Source organism: Schistocerca gregaria, chromosome 6 (genome assembly GCF_023897955.1).
Source record: "Schistocerca gregaria isolate iqSchGreg1 chromosome 6, iqSchGreg1.2, whole genome shotgun sequence".
NCBI lineage: Eukaryota > Metazoa > Arthropoda > Insecta > Orthoptera > Acrididae > Schistocerca > Schistocerca gregaria.
In genome coordinates, this window is record NC_064925.1 from 188400174 (window position 1) to 188421832 (window position 21659).

Sequence of the window (21659 nt, forward strand, 5' to 3'; positions counted from 1 at the left end):
GGTTTTGGTGTGCTTGCTGACTTGTTATTAGAGTGACATTTTAGATGTGCATTGGTGATGTAAGGGATAGGTTTATTGCCAGTTTTGTCATGTTCTGTTGTGAATGAAAGAAAGTGGAGGAGAACTGCGTAAATGGAGAGCATAGTTTGTGACAAGTGGGTGCAGATATGAAGCGAAACTTGTGTAGTTGGCTGATGGTATTAGCAGCTGATGTGAGGCATGAGAGAGTGAGATTGCGAAAAAAAATGTGGAACGCTTCACGATTTTGCGTGTCATCCTTGCGCAGGGGCCATGCTAATCTTCTCTGTATCGTTCCAATTTTAGTATATGTACCGCCGAAGCGAGTACATTCGAGGAGCCCTCTGAAATTGTATATATAGTTATGGCGTCGCGTCAAACATGGTTCGGCTTGGACGTAGGTTTACACAGCTCTGGCGAGGAACACAAGGCCTGCCGAGTGCTAATTTGTGAACTAATTACTGCGAGGTGTCGTTCTTAGTAAGTGGCAGCTCTGTCAACTGTAGATTTGGCAGTTTTGGGTGTAAAACTTAGATTTTAGAGTCGTTTGCTCTCGCACCATCCACCCAGAGCAGCAGCAGTTTCACACAGCTGCCGCTAGGCGGCAGCAAGACGTGTTGGCAGCTATTGTCGCCATGCTCTCACATCCTGAGTTTAGTGTCTTATAGGCATACGTATGAAACACACTTCTCTAATGTGTGGGATAAATGACTCTGACTGGAGCAGGTAGCAGGTCTTCAAGACTCTCAAAACAAGCGAATATTTTGGCCAAACTGTCTTCACTGCTAACACAAATTGCATTACTCTTGCAGTGGTACTTTCTTAAGATACCTATCGATTTAATTACAGAGTGCTCATATGCAATGCAACTTTTAACTCACACATCAAGTACAACACAAGAAGACACAGCCTGTGACCATGTAAATTACTGAGGAACTCCACAGAGACCAAGCATGGTTCTATTCATCCAATGGCGCCAGAAGACAATAGTGACTGCAAGAAGAGACACAGTAGCCTCACGAACCATTAAAAACAGCATTCGTATTGCACACTTTGAAACACAGCAGTGTAGGTCATTACCAGGGCATGGACGGGTTATTGCGACTTGTGTGAGATAGTAGTAGGAATGATGGACATAGTTCCGTTTTCAGTACAACACCAGGTGATATATTTGTGTTGATCCAGGTGTACACAGGGCAGGTCTACTTGACAACAGTGAAACACTGTGATTGAGGTGTGTGAATGAGCCTAAAATATCGAGGGGACATGTGGTAAGAGAAACCATGTTAGCATTGTGTTAGTAGCTGTAGTTATGTTTCTGTGAAATGTCAATCAGCTGTAATCCAGGTTGGTGAATGTTGTTATTGCAGGAAGAATTGCTAGTGCAGAACAAAGAGTGATAGATTTAGTATTTGAAAGCAGTTAATAACTGAGTAGCTACTGGTGTCATGTGACACAAACTGGTTTGTGATGTAGTTGTCTATTCCTGAAATCTTGAAGCTTGCTAGTGTTTTGTGTCTTGACTGGCTCTGTATCTGCTTATGTGGTAGAGCTTCTGTGTATGTAACATGATGAATATTGCATGCAGAGTTTGTCCAATCTTTCTCCTAGACACAGGATGAGAGGTGCATCAGCTGCAATTGTGAACACCATCGACTTGTATCACATTGATGGGATTCAAAGTGCTGTCAAAATAGTAGAGTCTCACATCTAAATGCTATATGTTAATATTAGCATACTGGTCTGCTGTCTAAACACTTCAGTGTTGTGGTATTCATTGGCTGACACTTTTGGAATTTATTTAGGTAACTGTATGTAATGGCAGATTGCCAGACATGTGGGAAAATACTTTGTGGGTCACACACGTGAAATTTGTACATGACATGCTGATGCACCACAGATTTGCAGTAATAGTTGGTTTTTAGGTGAAGGGCAGTGGCTTATTACACAGGCAGATATGCTTCAGTTAAGAACCTGATGAGGTGTCACCTGCAGTCTGTATTATGAGGCTGCAGCTGGATAGCAAGGCCACTAGGAAAGTTACTTGAAACATAATGTTAAATAAACTTCCTGTAAAGGGGTAGCTTGCACACTTAATGATGAAAGATACACCTTCCTTCACATGTTTGTTTATGCTGCTCAAACAATTATGCCATCAGCTGCAGCCATGAAGATGAATAAAGATAAATATTGTGGGTCTGTGTGCAGACAGTATGTGATAGTGGCTTACAGGCACCAGAAGCTTTGTAGGCGTTAGAGAAAAATAAATATTAGGTAATGCAAGCTAATTTTAGAGCGCTAGAGTGTATTTAAGCAGTAGTCTAAGTGAAAGTATGTGAGTGAGAAAGATTTGGAACATGCAGCTATCTTGTGTAAAGTTGGTGTAAGGTTTCCAAATGTTGTGTGTGGCAGTAGGTGTGTGTTATGAAATGACATGATTGAGACAGTAGCAAGAGATGCTGTGACAGCTGAGTGTGATACTGAGGAAGAGAAGAGGCTTTTGCCTGTGCTAGGCTTAGCCTGGCTGTGATTTGTGTTGAAGGGGTGCTAGCGACATGTACTTGTGGTTTTGGTGTGCTTGCTGACTTGTTATTAGAGTGACATTTTAGATGTGCATTGGTGATGTAAGGGATAGGTTTATTGCCAGTTTTGTCATGTTCTGTTGTGAATGAAAGAAAGTGGAGGAGAACTGCGTAAATGGAGAGCATAGTTTGTGACAAGTGGGTGCAGATATGAAGCGAAACTTGTGTAGTTGGCTGATGGTATTAGCAGCTGATGTGAGGCATGAGAGAGTGAGATTGCGAAAAAAAATGTGGAACGCTTCACGATTTTGCGTGTCATCCTTGCGCAGGGGCCATGCTAATCTTCTCTGTATCGTTCCAATTTTAGTATATGTACCGCCGAAGCGAGTACATTCGAGGAGCCCTCTGAAATTGTATATATAGTTATGGCGTCGCGTCAAACATGGTTCGGCTTGGACGTAGGTTTACACAGCTCTGGCGAGGAACACAAGGCCTGCCGAGTGCTAATTTGTGAACTAATTACTGCGAGGTGTCGTTCTTAGTAAGTGGCAGCTCTGTCAACTGTAGATTTGGCAGTTTTGGGTGTAAAACTTAGATCGTAGAGTCGTTTGCTCTCGCACCATCCACCCAGAGCAGCAGCAGTTTCACACAGCTGCCGCTAGGCGGCAGCAAGACGTGTTGGCAGCTATTGTCGCCATGTTCTCACATCCCGAGTTTAGTGTCTTATAGGCATACGTATGAAACACACTTCTCTAATGTGTGGGATAAATGACTCTGACTGGAGCAGGTAGCAGGTCTTCAAGACTCTCAAAACAAGCGAATATTTTGGCCAAACTGTCTTCACTGCTAACACAAATTGCATTACTCTTGCAGTGGTACTTTCTTACGATACCTATCGATTTAATTACAGAGTGCTCATATGCAATGCAACTTTTAACTCACACATCAAGTACAACACAAGAAGACACAGCCTGTGACCATGTAAATTACTGAGGAACTCCACAGAGACCAAGCATGGTTCTATTCATCCAATGGCGCCAGAAGACAATAGTGACTGCAAGAAGAGACGCAGTAGCCTCACGAACCATTAAAAACAGCATTCGTATTGCACACTTTGAAACACAGCAGTGTAGGTCATTACCAGGGCATGGATGGGTTAATGCGACTTGTGTGAGATAGTAGTAGGAATGATGGACATAGTTCCGTTTTCAGTACAATACCAGGTGATATATTTGTGTTGATCCAGGTGTACACAGGGCAGGTCTACTTGACAACAGTGAAACACTGTGATTGAGGTGTGTGAATGAGCCTAAAATATCGAGGGGACATGTGGTAAGAGAAACCATGTTAGCATTGTGTTAGTAGCTGTAGTTATGTTCCTGTGAAATGTCAATCAGCTGTAATCCAGGTTGGTGAATGTTGTTATTGCAGGAAGAATTGCTAGTGCAGAACAAAGAGTGATAGATTTAGTATTTGAAAGCAGTTAATAACTGAGTAGCTACTGGTGTCATGTGACACAAACTGGTTTGTGATGTAGTTGTCTATTCCTGAAATCTTGAAGCTTGCTAGTGTTTTGTGTCTTGACTGGCTCTGTATCTGCTTATGTGGTAGAGCTTCTGTGTATGTAACATGATGAATATTGCATGCAGAGTTTGTCCAATCTTTCTCCTAGACACAGGATGAGAGGTGCATCAGCTGCAATTGTGAACACCATCGACTTGTATCACATTGATGGGATTCAAAGTGCTGTCAAAATAGTAGAGTCTCACATCTAAATGCTATATGTTAATATTAGCATACTGGTCTGCTGTCTAAACACTTTAGTGTTGTGGTATTCATTGGCTGACACTTTTGGAATTTATTTAGGTAACTGTATGTAATGGCAGATTGCCAGATATGTGGGAAAATACTTTGTGGGTCACACACGTGAAATTTGTACATGACATAGTGATGCACCACAGATTTGCAGTAATAGTTGGTTTTTAGGTGAAGGGCAGTGGCTTATTACACAGGCAGATATGCTTCAGTTAAGAACCTGATGAGGTGTCACCTGCAGTCTGTATTATGAGGCTGCAGCTGGATAGCAAGGCCACTAGGAAAGTTACTTGAAACATAATCTTAAATAAACTTCCTGTAAAGGGGTAGCTTGCACACTTAATCATGAAAGATACACCTTCCTTCACATGTTTGTTTATGCTGCTCAAACAATTATGGCATCAGCTGCAGCCATGAAGATGAATAAAGATAAATATTGTGGGTCTGTGTGCAGACAGTATGTGATAGTGGCTTACAGGCACCAGAAGCTTTGTAGGCGTTAGAGAAAAATAAATATTAGGTAATGCAAGCTAATTTTAGAGCGCTAGAGTGTATTTAAGCAGTAGTCTAAGTGAAAGTATGTGAGTGAGAAAGATTTGGAACATGCAGCTATCTTGTGTAAAGTTGGTGTAAGGTTTCCAAATGTTGTGTGTGGCAGTAGGTGTGTGTTATGAAATGACATGATTGAGACAGTAGCAAGAGATGCTGTGACAGCTGAGTGTGATACTGAGGAAGAGAAGAGGCTTTTGCCTGTGCTAGGCTTAGCCTGGCTGTGATTTGTGTTGAAGGGGTGCTAGTGACATGTACTTGTGGTTTTGGTGTGCTTGCTGACTTGTTATTAGAGTGACATTTTAGATATGCATTGGTGATGTAAGGGATAGGTTTATTGCCAGTTTTGTCATGTTCTGTTGTGAATGAAAGAAAGTGGAGGAGAACTGCGTAAATGGAGAGCATAGTTTGTGACAAGTGGGTGCAGATATGAAGCGAAACTTGTGTAGTTGGCTGATGGTATTAGCAGCTGATGTGAGGCATGAGAGAGTGAGATTGCGAAAAAAAATGTGGAACGCTTAACGATTTTGCGTGTCATCCTTCCGCAGGGGCCATGCTAATCTTCTCTGTATCGTTCCAATTTTAGTATATGTACCGCCGAAGCGAGTACATTCGAGGAGCCCTCTGAAATTGTATATATAGTTATGGCGTCGCGTCAAACATGGTTCGGCTTGGACGTAGGTTTACACAGCTCTGGCGAGGAACACAAGGCCTGCCGAGTGCTAATTTGTGAACTAATTACTGCGAGGTGTCGTTCTTAGTAAGTGGCAGCTCTGTCAACTGTAGATTTGGCAGTTTTGGGTGTAAAACTTAGATCGTAGAGTCGTTTGCTCTCACACCATCCACCCAGAGCAGCAGCAGTTTCACACAGCTGCCGCTAGGCGGCAGCAAGACGTGTTGGCAGCTATTGTCGCCATGTTCTCACATCCTGAGTTTAGTGTCTTATAGGCATACGTATGAAACACACTTCTCTAATGTGTGGGATAAATGACTCTGACTGGAGCAGGTAGCAGGTCTTCAAGACTCTCAAAACAAGCGAATATTTTGGCCAAACTGTCTTCACTGCTAACACAAATTGCATTACTCTTGCAGTGGTACTTTCTTACGATACCTATCGATTTAATTACAGAGTGCTCATATGCAATGCAACTTTTAACTCACACATCAAGTACAACACAAGAAGACACAGCCTGTGACCATGTAAATTACTGAGGAACTCCACAGAGACCAAGCATGGTTCTATTCATCCAATGGCGCCAGAAGACAATAGTGACTGCAAGAAGAGACACAGTAGCCTCACGAACCATTAAAAACAGCATTCGTATTGCACACTTTGAAACACAGCAGTGTAGGTCATTACCAGGGCATGGACGGGTTATTGCGACTTGTGTGAGATAGTAGTAGGAATGATGGACATAGTTCCGTTTTCAGTACAACACCAGGTGATATATTTGTGTTGATCCAGGTGTACACAGGGCAGGTCTACTTGACAACAGTGAAACACTGTGATTGAGGTGTGTGAATGAGCCTAAAATATCGAGGGGGCATGTGGTAAGAGAAACCATGTTAGCATTGTGTTAGTAGCTGTAGTTATGTTCCTGTGAAATGTCAATCAGCTGTAATCCAGGTTGGTGAATGTTGTTATTGCAGGAAGAATTGCTAGTGCAGAACAAAGAGTGATAGATTTAGTATTTGAAAGCAGTTAATAACTGAGTAGCTACTGGTGTCATGTGACACAAACTGGTTTGTGATGTAGTTGTCTATTCCTGAAATCTTGAAGCTTGCTAGTGTTTTGTGTCTTGACTGGCTCTGTATCTGCTTATGTGGTAGAGCTTCTGTGTATGTAACATGATGAATATTGCATGCAGAGTTTGTCCAATCTTTCTCCTAGACACAGGATGAGAGGTGCATCAGCTGCAATTGTGAACACCATCGACTTGTATCACATTGATGGGATTCAAAGTGCTGTCAAAATAGTAGAGTCTCACATCTAAATGCTATATGTTAATATTAGCATACTGGTCTGCTGTCTAAACACTTCAGTGTTGTGGTATTCATTGGCTGACACTTTTGGAATTTATTTAGGTAACTGTATGTAATGGCAGATTGCCAGACATGTGGGAAAATACTTTGTGGGTCACACACGTGAAATTTGTACATGACATGCTGATGCACCACAGATTTGCAGTAATAGTTGGTTTTTAGGTGAAGGGCAGTGGCTTATTACACAGGCAGATATGCTTCAGTTAAGAACCTGATGAGGTGTCACCTGCAGTCTGTATTATGAGGCTGCAGCTGGATAGCAAGGCCACTAGGAAAGTTACTTGAAACATAATGTTAAATAAACTTCCTGTAAAGGGGTAGCTTGCACACTTAATGATGAAAGATACACCTTCCTTCACATGTTTGTTTATGCTGCTCAAACAATTATGCCATCAGCTGCAGCCATGAAGATGAATAAAGATAAATATTGTGGGTCTGTGTGCAGACAGTATGTGATAGTGGCTTACAGGCACCAGAAGCTTTGTAGGCGTTAGAGAAAAATAAATATTAGGTAATGCAAGCTAATTTTAGAGCGCTAGAGTGTATTTAAGCAGTAGTCTAAGTGAAAGTATGTGAGTGAGAAAGATTTGGAACATGCAGCTATCTTGTGTAAAGTTGGTGTAAGGTTTCCAAATGTTGTGTGTGGCAGTAGGTGTGTGTTATGAAATGACATGATTGAGACAGTAGCAAGAGATGCTGTGACAGCTGAGTGTGATACTGAGGAAGAGAAGAGGCTTTTGCCTGTGCTAGGCTTAGCCTGGCTGTGATTTGTGTTGAAGGGGTGCTAGTGACATGTACTTGTGGTTTTGGTGTGCTTGCTGACTTGTTATTAGAGTGACATTTTAGATGTGCATTGGTGATGTAAGGGATAGGTTTATTGCCAGTTTTGTCATGTTCTGTTGTGAATGAAAGAAAGTGGAGGAGAACTGCGTAAATGGAGAGTATAGTTTGTGACAAGTGGGTGCAGATATGAAGCGAAACTTGTGTAGTTGGCTGATGGTATTAGCAGCTGATGTGAGGCATGAGAGAGTGAGATTGCGAAAAAAAATGTGGAACGCTTCACGATTTTGCGTGTCATCCTTGCGCAGGGGCCATGCTAATCTTCTCTGTATCGTTCCAATTTTAGTATATGTACCGCCGAAGCGAGTACATTCGAGGAGCCCTCTGAAATTGTATATATAGTTATGGCGTCGCGTCAAACATGGTTCGGCTTGGACGTAGGTTTACACAGCTCTGGCGAGGAACACAAGGCCTGCCGAGTGCTAATTTGTGAACTAATTACTGCGAGGTGTCGTTCTTAGTAAGTGGCAGCTCTGTCAACTGTAGATTTGGCAGTTTTGGGTGTAAAACTTAGATCGTAGAGTCGTTTGCTCTCGCACCATCCACCCAGAGCAGCAGCAGTTTCACACAGCTGCCGCTAGGCGGCAGCAAGACGTGTTGGCAGCTATTGTCGCCATGTTCTCACATCCCGAGTTTAGTGTCTTATAGGCATACGTATGAAACACACTTCTCTAATGTGTGGGATAAATGACTCTGACTGGAGCAGGTAGCAGGTCTTCAAGACTCTCAAAACAAGCGAATATTTTGGCCAAACTGTCTTCACTGCTAACACAAATTGCATTACTCTTGCAGTGGTACTTTCTTACGATACCTATCGATTTAATTACAGAGTGCTCATATGCAATGCAACTTTTAACTCACACATCAAGTACAACACAAGAAGACACAGCCTGTGACCATGTAAATTACTGAGGAACTCCACAGAGACCAAGCATGGTTCTATTCATCCAATGGCGCCAGAAGACAATAGTGACTGCAAGAAGAGACGCAGTAGCCTCACGAACCATTAAAAACAGCATTCGTATTGCACACTTTCAAACACAGCAGTGTAGGTCATTATCAGGGCATGGATGGGTTAATGCGACTTGTGTGAGATAGTAGTAGGAATGATGGACATAGTTCCGTTTTCAGTACAATACCAGGTGATATATTTGTGTTGATCCAGGTGTACACAGGGCAGGTCTACTTGACAACAGTGAAACACTGTGATTGAGGTGTGTGAATGAGCCTAAAATATCGAGGGGACATGTGGTAAGAGAAACCATGTTAGCATTGTGTTAGTAGCTGTAGTTATGTTCCTGTGAAATGTCAATCAGCTGTAATCCAGGTTGGTGAATGTTGTTATTGCAGGAAGAATTGCTAGTGCAGAACAAAGAGTGATAGATTTAGTATTTGAAAGCAGTTAATAACTGAGTAGCTACTGGTGTCATGTGACACAAACTGGTTTGTGATGTAGTTGTCTATTCCTGAAATCTTGAAGCTTGCTAGTGTTTTGTGTCTTGACTGGCTCTGTATCTGCTTATGTGGTAGAGCTTCTGTGTATGTAACATGATGAATATTGCATGCAGAGTTTGTCCAATCTTTCTCCTAGACACAGGATGAGAGGTGCATCAGCTGCAATTGTGAACACCATCGACTTGTATCACATTGATGGGATTCAAAGTGCTGTCAAAATAGTAGAGTCTCACATCTAAATGCTATATGTTAATATTAGCATACTGGTCTGCTGTCTAAACACTTTAGTGTTGTGGTATTCATTGGCTGACACTTTTGGAATTTATTTAGGTAACTGTATGTAATGGCAGATTGCCAGATATGTGGGAAAATACTTTGTGGGTCACACCAGTGAAATTTGTACATGACATGCTGATGCACCACAGATTTGCAGTAATAGTTGGTTTTTAGGTGAAGGGCAGTGGCTTATTACACAGGCAGATATGCTTCAGTTAAGAACCTGATGAGGTGTCACCTGCAGTCTGTATTATGAGGCTGCAGCTGGATAGCAAGGCCACTAGGAAAGTTACTTGAAACATAATGTTAAATAAACTTCCTGTAAAGGGGTAGCTTGCACACTTAATGATGAAAGATACACCTTCCTTCACATGTTTGTTTATGCTGCTCAAACAATTATGGCATCAGCTGCAGCCATGAAGATGAATAAAGATAAATATTGTGGGTCTGTGTGCAGACAGTATGTGATAGTGGCTTACAGGCACCAGAAGCTTTGTAGGCGTTAGAGAAAAATAAATATTAGGTAATGCAAGCTAATTTTAGAGCGCTAGAGTGTATTTAAGCAGTAGTCTAAGTGAAAGTATGTGAGTGAGAAAGATTTGGAACATGCAGCTATCTTGTGTAAAGTTGGTGTAAGGTTTCCAAATGTTGTGTGTGGCAGTAGGTGTGTGTTATGAAATGACATGATTGAGACAGTAGCAAGAGATGCTGTGACAGCTGAGTGTGATACTGAGGAAGAGAAGAGGCTTTTGCCTGTGCTAGGCTTAGCCTGGCTGTGATTTGTGTTGAAGGGGTGCTAGTGACATGTACTTGTGGTTTTGGTGTGCTTGCTGACTTGTTATTAGAGTGACATTTTAGATGTGCATTGGTGATGTAAGGGATAGGTTTATTGCCAGTTTTGTCATGTTCTGTTGTGAATGAAAGAAAGTGGAGGAGAACTGCGTAAATGGAGAGCATAGTTTGTGACAAGTGGGTGCAGATATGAAGCGAAACTTGTGTAGTTGGCTGATGGTATTAGCAGCTGATGTGAGGCATGAGAGAGTGAGATTGCGAAAAAAAATGTGGAACGCTTCACGATTTTGCGTGTCATCCTTGCGCAGGGGCCATGCTAATCTTCTCTGTATCGTTCCAATTTTAGTATATGTACCGCCGAAGCGAGTACATTCGAGGAGCCCTCTGAAATTGTATATATAGTTATGGCGTCGCGTCAAACATGGTTCGGCTTGGACGTAGGTTTACACAGCTCTGGCGAGGAACACAAGGCCTGCCGAGTGCTAATTTGTGAACTAATTACTGCGAGGTGTCGTTCTTAGTAAGTGGCAGCTCTGTCAACTGTAGATTTGGCAGTTTTGGGTGTAAAACTTAGATCGTAGAGTCGTTTGCTCTCGCACCATCCACCCAGAGCAGCAGCAGTTTCACACAGCTGCCGCTAGGCGGCAGCAAGACGTGTTGGCAGCTATTGTCGCCATGTTCTCACATCCCGAGTTTAGTGTCTTATAGGCATACGTATGAAACACACTTCTCTAATGTGTGGGATAAATGACTCTGACTGGAGCAGGTAGCAGGTCTTCAAGACTCTCAAAACAAGCGAATATTTTGGCCAAACTGTCTTCACTGCTAACACAAATTGCATTACTCTTGCAGTGGTACTTTCTTACGATACCTATCGATTTAATTACAGAGTGCTCATATGCAATGCAACTTTTAACTCACACATCAAGTACAACACAAGAAGACACAGCCTGTGACCATGTAAATTACTGAGGAACTCCACAGAGACCAAGCATGGTTCTATTCATCCAATGGCGCCAGAAGACAATAGTGACTGCAAGAAGAGACGCAGTAGCCTCACGAACCATTAAAAACAGCATTCGTATTGCACACTTTCAAACACAGCAGTGTAGGTCATTATCAGGGCATGGATGGGTTAATGCGACTTGTGTGAGATAGTAGTAGGAATGATGGACATAGTTCCGTTTTCAGTACAATACCAGGTGATATATTTGTGTTGATCCAGGTGTACACAGGGCAGGTCTACTTGACAACAGTGAAACACTGTGATTGAGGTGTGTGAATGAGCCTAAAATATCGAGGGGACATGTGGTAAGAGAAACCATGTTAGCATTGTGTTAGTAGCTGTAGTTATGTTCCTGTGAAATGTCAATCAGCTGTAATCCAGGTTGGTGAATGTTGTTATTGCAGGAAGAATTGCTAGTGCAGAACAAAGAGTGATAGATTTAGTATTTGAAAGCAGTTAATAACTGAGTAGCTACTGGTGTCATGTGACACAAACTGGTTTGTGATGTAGTTGTCTATTCCTGAAATCTTGAAGCTTGCTAGTGTTTTGTGTCTTGACTGGCTCTGTATCTGCTTATGTGGTAGAGCTTCTGTGTATGTAACATGATGAATATTGCATGCAGAGTTTGTCCAATCTTTCTCCTAGACACAGGATGAGAGGTGCATCAGCTGCAATTGTGAACACCATCGACTTGTATCACATTGATGGGATTCAAAGTGCTGTCAAAATAGTAGAGTCTCACATCTAAATGCTATATGTTAATATTAGCATACTGGTCTGCTGTCTAAACACTTTAGTGTTGTGGTATTCATTGGCTGACACTTTTGGAATTTATTTAGGTAACTGTATGTAATGGCAGATTGCCAGATATGTGGGAAAATACTTTGTGGGTCACACCAGTGAAATTTGTACATGACATGCTGATGCACCACAGATTTGCAGTAATAGTTGGTTTTTAGGTGAAGGGCAGTGGCTTATTACACAGGCAGATATGCTTCAGTTAAGAACCTGATGAGGTGTCACCTGCAGTCTGTATTATGAGGCTGCAGCTGGATAGCAAGGCCACTAGGAAAGTTACTTGAAACATAATGTTAAATAAACTTCCTGTAAAGGGGTAGCTTGCACACTTAATGATGAAAGATACACCTTCCTTCACATGTTTGTTTATGCTGCTCAAACAATTATGGCATCAGCTGCAGCCATGAAGATGAATAAAGATAAATATTGTGGGTCTGTGTGCAGACAGTATGTGATAGTGGCTTACAGGCACCAGAAGCTTTGTAGGCGTTAGAGAAAAATAAATATTAGGTAATGCAAGCTAATTTTAGAGCGCTAGAGTGTATTTAAGCAGTAGTCTAAGTGAAAGTATGTGAGTGAGAAAGATTTGGAACATGCAGCTATCTTGTGTAAAGTTGGTGTAAGGTTTCCAAATGTTGTGTGTGGCAGTAGGTGTGTGTTATGAAATGACATGATTGAGACAGTAGCAAGAGATGCTGTGACAGCTGAGTGTGATACTGAGGAAGAGAAGAGGCTTTTGCCTGTGCTAGGCTTAGCCTGGCTGTGATTTGTGTTGAAGGGGTGCTAGTGACATGTACTTGTGGTTTTGGTGTGCTTGCTGACTTGTTATTAGAGTGACATTTTAGATGTGCATTGGTGATGTAAGGGATAGGTTTATTGCCAGTTTTGTCATGTTCTGTTGTGAATGAAAGAAAGTGGAGGAGAACTGCGTAAATGGAGAGCATAGTTTGTGACAAGTGGGTGCAGATATGAAGCGAAACTTGTGTAGTTGGCTGATGGTATTAGCAGCTGATGTGAGGCATGAGAGAGTGAGATTGCGAAAAAAAATGTGGAACGCTTCACGATTTTGCGTGTCATCCTTGCGCAGGGGCCATGCTAATCTTCTCTGTATCGTTCCAATTTTAGTATATGTACCGCCGAAGCGAGTACATTCGAGGAGCCCTCTGAAATTGTATATATAGTTATGGCGTCGCGTCAAACATGGTTCGGCTTGGACGTAGGTTTACACAGCTCTGGCGAGGAACACAAGGCCTGCCGAGTGCTAATTTGTGAACTAATTACTGCGAGGTGTCGTTCTTAGTAAGTGGCAGCTCTGTCAACTGTAGATTTGGCAGTTTTGGGTGTAAAACTTAGATCGTAGAGTCGTTTGCTCTCGCACCATCCACCCAGAGCAGCAGCAGTTTCACACAGCTGCCGCTAGGCGGCAGCAAGACGTGTTGGCAGCTATTGTCGCCATGTTCTCACATCCCGAGTTTAGTGTCTTATAGGCATACGTATGAAACACACTTCTCTAATGTGTGGGATAAATGACTCTGACTGGAGCAGGTAGCAGGTCTTCAAGACTCTCAAAACAAGCGAATATTTTGGCCAAACTGTCTTCACTGCTAACACAAATTGCATTACTCTTGCAGTGGTACTTTCTTACGATACCTATCGATTTAATTACAGAGTGCTCATATGCAATGCAACTTTTAACTCACACATCAAGTACAACACAAGAAGACACAGCCTGTGACCATGTAAATTACTGAGGAACTCCACAGAGACCAAGCATGGTTCTATTCATCCAATGGCGCCAGAAGACAATAGTGACTGCAAGAAGAGACACAGTAGCCTCACGAACCATTAAAAACAGCATTCGTATTGCACACTTTGAAACACAGCAGTGTAGGTCATTACCAGGGCATGGATGGGTTAATGCGACTTGTGTGAGATAGTAGTAGGAATGATGGACATAGTTCCGTTTTCAGTACAATACCAGGTGATATATTTGTGTTGATCCAGGTGTACACAGGGCAGGTCTACTTGACAACAGTGAAACACTGTGATTGAGGTGTGTGAATGAGCCTAAAATATCGAGGGGACATGTGGTAAGAGAAACCAGGTTAGCATTGTGTTAGTAGCTGTAGTTATGTTCCTGTGAAATGTCAATCAGCTGTAATCCAGGTTGGTGAATGTTGTTATTGCAGGAAGAATTGCTAGTGCAGAACAAAGAGTGATAGATTTAGTATTTGAAAGCAGTTAATAACTGAGTAGCTACTGGTGTCATGTGACACAAACTGGTTTGTGATGTAGTTGTCTATTCCTGAAATCTTGAAGCTTGCTAGTGTTTTGTGTCTTGACTGGCTCTGTATCTGCTTATGTGGTAGAGCTTCTGTGTATGTAACATGATGAATATTGCATGCAGAGTTTGTCCAATCTTTCTCCTAGACACAGGATGAGAGGTGCATCAGCTGCAATTGTGAACACCATCGACTTGTATCACATTGATGGGATTCAAAGTGCTGTCAAAATAGTAGAGTCTCACATCTAAATGCTATATGTTAATATTAGCATACTGGTCTGCTGTCTAAACACTTCAGTGTTGTGGTATTCATTGGCTGACACTTTTGGAATTTATTTAGGTAACTGTATGTAATGGCAGATTGCCAGACATGTGGGAAAATACTTTGTGGGTCACACGAGTGAAATTTGTACATGACATGCTGATGCACCACAGATTTGCAGTAATAGTTGGTTTTTAGGTGAAGGGCAGTGGCTTATTACACAGGCAGATATGCTTCAGTTAAGAACCTGATGAGGTGTCACCTGCAGTCTGTATTATGAGGCTGCAGCTGGATAGCAAGGCCACTAGGAAAGTTACTTGAAACATAATGGTAAATAAACTTCCTGTAAAGGGGTAGCTTGCACACTTAATGATGTAAGATACACCTTCCTTCACATGTTTGTTTATGCTGCCCAAACAATTATGGCATCAGCTGCAGCCATGAAGATGAATAAAGATAAATATTGTGGGTCTGTGTGCAGACAGTATGTGATAGTGGCTTACAGGCACCAGAAGCTTTGTAGGCGTTAGAGAAAAATAAATATTAGGTAATGCAAGCTAATCTTAGAGCGCTAGAGTGTATTTAAGCAGTAGTCTAAGTGAAAGTATGTGAGTGAGAAAGATTTGGAACATGCAGCTATCTTGTGTAAAGTTGGTGTAAGGTTTCCAAATGTTGTGTGTGGCAGTAGGTGTGTGTTATGAAATGACATGATTGAGACAGTAGCAAGAGATGCTGTGACAGCTGAGTGTGATACTGAGGAAGAGAAGAGGCTTTTGCCTGTGCTAGGCTTAGCCTGGCTGTGATTTGTGTTGAAGGGGTGCTAGTGACATGTACTTGTGGTTTTGGTGTGCTTGCTGACTTGTTATTAGAGTGACATTTTAGATGTGCATTGGTGATGTAAGGGATAGGTTTATTGCCAGTTTTGTCATGTTCTGTTGTGAATGAAAGAAAGTGGAGGAGAACTGCGTAAATGGAGAGCATAGTTTGTGACAAGTGGGTGCAGATATGAAGCGAAACTTGTGTAGTTGGCTGATGGTATTAGCAGCTGATGTGAGGCATCAGAGAGTGAGATTGCGAAAAAAAATGTGGAACGCTTCACGATTTTGCGTGTCATCCTTGCGCAGGGGCCATGCTAATCTTCTCTGTATCGTTCCAATTTTACTATATGTACCGCCGAAGCGAGTACATTCGACGAGCCCTCTGAAATTGTATATATAGTTATGGCATCGCGTCAAACATGGTTCGGCTTCGACGTAGGTTTACACAGCTCTGGCGAGGAACACAAGGCCTGCCGAGTGCTAATTTGTGAACTAATTACTGCGAGGTGTCGTTCTTAGTAAGTGGCAGCTCCGTCAACTATAGATTTGGCAGTTTTGGGTGTAAAACTTAGGTCGTAGAGTCGTTTGCTCTCGCACCATCCACCCAGAGCAGCAGCAGTTTCACACAGCTGCCGCTAGGCGGCAGCAAGACGTGTTGGCAGCTATTGTCGCCATGTTCTCACATCCCGAGTTTAGTGTCTTATAGGCATACGTATGAAACACACTTCTCTAATGTGTGGGATAAATGACTCTGACTGGAGCAGGTAGCAGGTCTTCAAGACTCTCAAAACAAGCGAATATTTTGGCCAAACTGTCTTCACTGCTAACACAAATTGCATTACTCTTGCAGTGGTACTTTCTCACGATACCTATCGATTTAATTACAGAGTGCTCATATGCAATGCAACTTTTAACTCACACATCAAGTACAACACAAGAAGACACAGCCTGTGACCATGTAAATTACTGAGGAACTCCACAGAGACCAAGCATGGTTCTATTCATCCAATGGCGCCAGAAGACAATAGTGACTGCAAGAAGAGACACAGTAGCCTCACGAACCATTAAAAACAGCATTCGTATTGCACACTTTGAAACACAGCAGTGTAGGTCATTACCAGGGCATGGATGGGTTAATGCGACTTGTGTGAGATAGTAGTAGGGATGATGGACATAGTTCCGTTTTCAGTACAATACCAGGTGATATATTTGTGTTGATCCAGGTGTACACAGGGCAGGTCTACTTGACAACAGTGAAACACTGTGATTGAGGTGTGTGAATGAGCCTAAAATATCGAGGGGACATGTGGTAAGAGAAACCAGGTTAGCATTGTGTTAGTAGCTGTAGTTATGTTCCTGTGAAATGTCAATCAGCTGTAATCCAGGTTGGTGAATGTTGTTATTGCAGGAAGAATTGCTAGTGCAGAACAAAGAGTGATAGATTTAGTATTTGAAAGCAGTTAATAACTGAGTAGCTACTGGTGTCATGTGACACAAACTGTTTTGTGATGTAGTTGTCTATTCCTGAAATCTAGAAGCTTGCTAGTGTTTTGTGTCTTGACTGGTTCTGTATCTGCTTATGTGGTAGAGCTTCTGTGTATGTAACATGATGAATATTGCATGCAGAGTTTGTCCAATCTTTCTCCTAGACACAGGATGAGAGGTGCATCAGCTGCAATTGTGAACACCATCGACTTGTATCACATTGATGGGATTCAAAGTGCTGTCAAAATAGTAGAGTCTCACATCTAAATGCTATATGTTAATATTAGCATACTGGTCTGCTGTCTAAACACTTCAGTGTTGTGGTATTCATTGGCTGACACTTTTGGAATTTATTTAGGTAACTGTATGTAATGGCAGATTGCCAGACATGTGGGAAAATACTTTGTGGGTCACACGAGTGAAATTTGTACATGACATGCTGATGCACCACAGATTTGCAGTAATAGTTGGTTTTTAGGTGAAGGGCAGTGGCTTATTACACAGGCAGATATGCTTCAGTTAAGAACCTGATGAGGTGTCACCTGCAGTCTGTATTATGAGGCTGCAGCTGGATAGCAAGGCCACTAGGAACGTTACTTCAAACATAATGTTAAATAAACTTCCTGTAAAGGGGTAGCTTGCACACTTAATGATGAAAGATACACCTTCCTTCACATGTTTGTTTATGCTGCTCAAACAATTATGCCATCAGCTGCAGCCATGAAGATGAATAATGATAAATATTGTGGGTCTGTGTGCAGACAGTATGTGATAGTGGCTTACAGGCACCAGAAGCTTTGTAGGCGTTAGAGAAAAATAAATATTAGGTAATGCAAGCTAATTTTAGAGCGCTAGAGTGTATTTAAGCAGTAGTCTAAGTGAAAGTATGTGAGTGAGAAAGATTTGGAACATGCAGCTATCTTGTGTAAAGTTGGTGTAAGGTTTCCAAATGTTGTGTGTGGCAGTAGGTGTGTGTTATGAAATGACATGATTGAGACAGTAGCAAGAGATGCTGTGACAGCTGAGTGTGATACTGAGGAAGAGAAGAGGCTTTTGCCTGTGCTAGGCTTAGCCTGGCTGTGATTTGTGTTGAAGGGGTGCTAGTGACATGTACTTGTGGTTTTGGTGTGCTTGCTGAATTGTTATTAGAGTGACATTTTAGATGTGCATTGGTGATGTAAGGGATAGGTTTATTGCCAGTTTTGTCATGTTCTGTTGTGAATGAAAGAAAGTGGAGGAGAACTGCGTAAATGGAGAGCATAGTTTGTGACAAGTGGGTGCAGATATGAAGCGAAACTTGTGTAGTTGGCTGATGGTATTAGCAGCTGATGTGAGGCATGAGAGAGTGAGATTGCGAAAAAAAATGTGGAACGCTTCACGATTTTGCGTGTCATCCTTGCGCAGGGGCCATGCTAATCTTCTCTGTATCGTTCCAATTTTAGTATATGTACCGCCGAAGCGAGTACATTCCAAGAGCCCTCTGAAATTGTATATATAGTTATGGCGTCGCGTCAAACATGGTTCGGCTTGGACGTAGGTTTACACAGCTCTGGCGAGGAACACAAGGCCTACCGAGTGCTAATTTGTGAACTAATTACTGCGAGGTGTCGTTCTTAGTAAGTGGCAGCTCTGTCAACTGTAGATTTGGCAGTTTTGGGTGTAAAACTTAGATCGTAGAGTTGTTTGCTCTCGCACCATCCACCCATAGCAGCAGCAGTCTCACACAGCTGCCGCTAGGCGGCAGCAAGACGTGTTGGCAGCTATTGTCGCCATGTTCTCACATCCCGAGTTTAGTGTCTTATAGGCATACGTATGAAACACACTTCTCTAATGTGTGGGATAAATGACTCTGACTGGAGCAGGTAGCAGGTCTTCGAGACTCTCAAAACAAGCGAATATTTTGGCCAAACTGTCTTCACTGCTAACACAAATTGCATTACTCTTGCAGTGGTACTTTCGTACGATACCTATCGATTTAATTACAGAGTGCTCATATGCAATGCAACTTTTAACTCACACATCAAGTACAACACAAGAAGACACAGCCTGTGACCATGTAAATTACTGAGGAACTCCACAGAGACCAAGCATGGTTCTATTCATCCAATGGCGCCAGAAGACAATAGTGACTGCAAGAAGAGACACAGTAGCCTCACGAACCATTAAAAACAGCATTCGTATTGCACACTTTGAAACACAGCAGTGTAGGTCATTACCAGGGCATGGATGGGTTAATGCGACTTGTGTGAGATAGTAGTAGGAATGATGGACATAGTTCCGTTTTCAGTACAATACCAGGTGATATATTTGTGTTGATCCAGGTGTACACAGGGCAGGTCTACTTGACAACAGTGAAACACTGTGATTGAGGTGTGTGAATGAGCCTAAAATATCGAGGGGACATGTGGTAAGAGAAACCAGGTTAGCATTGTGTTAGTAGCTGTAGTTATGTTCCTGTGAAATGTCAATCAGCTGTAATCCAGGTTGGTGAATGTTGTTATTGCAGGAAGAATTGCTAGTGCAGAACAAAGAGTGATAGATTTAGTATTTGAAAGCAGTTAATAACTGAGTAGCTACTGGTGTCATGTGACACAAACTGGTTTGTGATGTAGTTGTCTATTCCTGAAATCTTGAAGCTTGCTAGTGTTTTGTGTCTTGACTGGTTCTGTATCTGCTTATGTGGTAGAGCTTCTGTGTATGTAACATGATGAATATTGCATGCAGAGTTTGTCCAATCTTTCTCCTAGACACAGGATGAGAGGTGCATCAGCTGCAATTGTGAACACCATCGACTTGTATCACATTGATGGGATTCAAAGTGCTGTCAAAATAGTAGAGTCTCACATCTAAATGCTATATGTTAATATTAGCATACTGGTCTGCTGTCTAAACACTTCAGTGTTGTGGTATTCATTGGCTGACACTTTTGGAATTTATTTAGGTAACTGTATGTAATGGCAGATTGCCAGACATGTGGGAAAATACTTTGTGGGTCACACGAGTGAAATTTGTACATGACATGCTGATGCACCACAGATTTGCAGTAATAGTTGGTTTTTAGGTGAAGGGCAGTGGCTTATTACACAGGCAGATATGCTTCAGTTAAGAACCTGATGAGGTGTCACCTGCAGTCTGTATTATGAGGCTGCAGCTGGATAGCAAGGCCACTAGGAAAGTTACTTGAAACATAATGTTAAATAAACTTCCTGTAAAGGGGTAGCTTGCACACTTAATGATGTAAGATACACCTTCCTTCACATGTTTGTTTATGCTGCCCAAACAATTATGGCATCAGCTGCAGCCATGAAGATGAATAAAGATAAATATTGTGGGTCTGTGTGCAGACAGTATGTGATAGTGGCTTACAGGCACCAGAAGCTTTGTAGGCGTTAGAGAAAAATAAATATTAGGTAATGCAAGCTAATTTTAGAGCGCTAGAGTGTATTTAAGCAGTAGTCTAAGTGAAAGTATGTGAGTGAGAAAGATTTGGAACATGCAGCTATCTTGTGTAAAGTTGGTGTAAGGTTTCCAAATGTTGTGTGTGGCAGTAGGTGTGTGTTATGAAATGACATGATTGAGACAGTAGCAAGAGATGCTGTGACAGCTGAGTGTGATACTGAGGAAGAGAAGAGGCTTTTGCCTGTGCTAGGCTTAGCCTGGCTGTGATTTGTGTTGAAGGGGTGCTAGTGACATGTACTTGTGGTTTTGGTGTGCTTGCTGAATTGTTATTAGAGTGACATTTTAGATGTGCATTGGTGATGTAAGGGATAGGTTTATTGCCAGTTTTGTCATGTTCTGTTGTGAATGAAAGAAAGTGGAGGAGAACTGCGTAAATGGAGAGCATAGTTTGTGACAAGTGGGTGCAGATATGAAGCGAAACTTGTGTAGTTGGCTGATGGTATTAGCAGCTGATGTGAGGCATGAGAGAGTGAGATTGCGAAAAAAAATGTGGAACGCTTCACGATTTTGCGTGTCATCCTTGCGCAGGGGCCATGCTAATCTTCTCTGTATCGTTCCAATTTTAGTATATGTACCGCCGAAGCGAGTACATTCCAAGAGCCCTCTGAAATTGTATATATAGTTATGGCGTCGCGTCAAACATGGTTCGGCTTGGACGTAGGTTTACACAGCTCTGGCGAGGAACACAAGGCCTACCGAGTGCTAATTTGTGAACTAATTACTGCGAGGTGTCGTTCTTAGTAAGTGGCAGCTCTGTCAACTGTAGATTTGGCAGTTTTGGGTGTAAAACTTAGATCGTAGAGTTGTTTGCTCTCGCACCATCCACCCATAGCAGCAGCAGTCTCACACAGCTGCCGCTAGGCGGCAGCAAGACGTGTTGGCAGCTATTGTCGCCATGTTCTCACATCCCGAGTTTAGTGTCTTATAGGCATACGTATGAAACACACTTCTCTAATGTGTGGGATAAATGACTCTGACTGGAGCAGGTAGCAGGTCTTCGAGACTCTCAAAACAAGCGAATATTTTGGCCAAACTGTCTTCACTGCTAACACAAATTGCATTACTCTTGCAGTGGTACTTTCGTACGATACCTATCGATTTAATTACAGAGTGCTCATATGCAATGCAACTTTTAACTCACACATCAAGTACAACACAAGAAGACACAGCCTGTGACCATGTAAATTACTGAGGAACTCCACAGAGACCAAGCATGGTTCTATTCATCCAATGGCGC

At 42.2% G+C, this 21659-nt stretch overlaps 9 non-coding genes across 9 annotated transcripts; all 9 read right to left on the reverse strand.

Moving 5' to 3' along the window:
• Nucleotides 1–241: 241 nt before the first annotated feature.
• LOC126279497 (U6 spliceosomal RNA) lies at nucleotides 242–348 on the reverse strand. Its single transcript, XR_007550974.1, has one exon. It is a non-coding gene; the product is annotated as a U6 spliceosomal RNA (small nuclear RNA).
• A 2476-nt stretch (nucleotides 349–2824) lies between these two features.
• LOC126279498 (U6 spliceosomal RNA) lies at nucleotides 2825–2931 on the reverse strand. Its single transcript, XR_007550975.1, has one exon. It is a non-coding gene; the product is annotated as a U6 spliceosomal RNA (small nuclear RNA).
• A 2476-nt stretch (nucleotides 2932–5407) lies between these two features.
• On the reverse strand, nucleotides 5408–5514 carry LOC126279719 (U6 spliceosomal RNA). Its single transcript, XR_007551183.1, has one exon. It is a non-coding gene; the product is annotated as a U6 spliceosomal RNA (small nuclear RNA).
• A 2476-nt stretch (nucleotides 5515–7990) lies between these two features.
• LOC126279499 (U6 spliceosomal RNA) lies at nucleotides 7991–8097 on the reverse strand. Its single transcript, XR_007550976.1, has one exon. It is a non-coding gene; the product is annotated as a U6 spliceosomal RNA (small nuclear RNA).
• A 2476-nt stretch (nucleotides 8098–10573) lies between these two features.
• LOC126279500 (U6 spliceosomal RNA) lies at nucleotides 10574–10680 on the reverse strand. The gene has a single exon (XR_007550977.1). It is a non-coding gene; the product is annotated as a U6 spliceosomal RNA (small nuclear RNA).
• Nucleotides 10681–13156: 2476 nt separating this feature from the next.
• On the reverse strand, nucleotides 13157–13263 carry LOC126279501 (U6 spliceosomal RNA). The gene has a single exon (XR_007550978.1). It is a non-coding gene; the product is annotated as a U6 spliceosomal RNA (small nuclear RNA).
• Nucleotides 13264–15739: 2476 nt separating this feature from the next.
• LOC126279319 (U6 spliceosomal RNA) lies at nucleotides 15740–15846 on the reverse strand. The gene has a single exon (XR_007550804.1). It is a non-coding gene; the product is annotated as a U6 spliceosomal RNA (small nuclear RNA).
• Nucleotides 15847–18322: 2476 nt separating this feature from the next.
• Nucleotides 18323–18429, reverse strand: LOC126279502 (U6 spliceosomal RNA). The gene has a single exon (XR_007550979.1). It is a non-coding gene; the product is annotated as a U6 spliceosomal RNA (small nuclear RNA).
• Nucleotides 18430–20905: 2476 nt separating this feature from the next.
• LOC126279503 (U6 spliceosomal RNA) lies at nucleotides 20906–21012 on the reverse strand. The gene has a single exon (XR_007550980.1). It is a non-coding gene; the product is annotated as a U6 spliceosomal RNA (small nuclear RNA).
• Nucleotides 21013–21659: the final 647 nt, after the last annotated feature.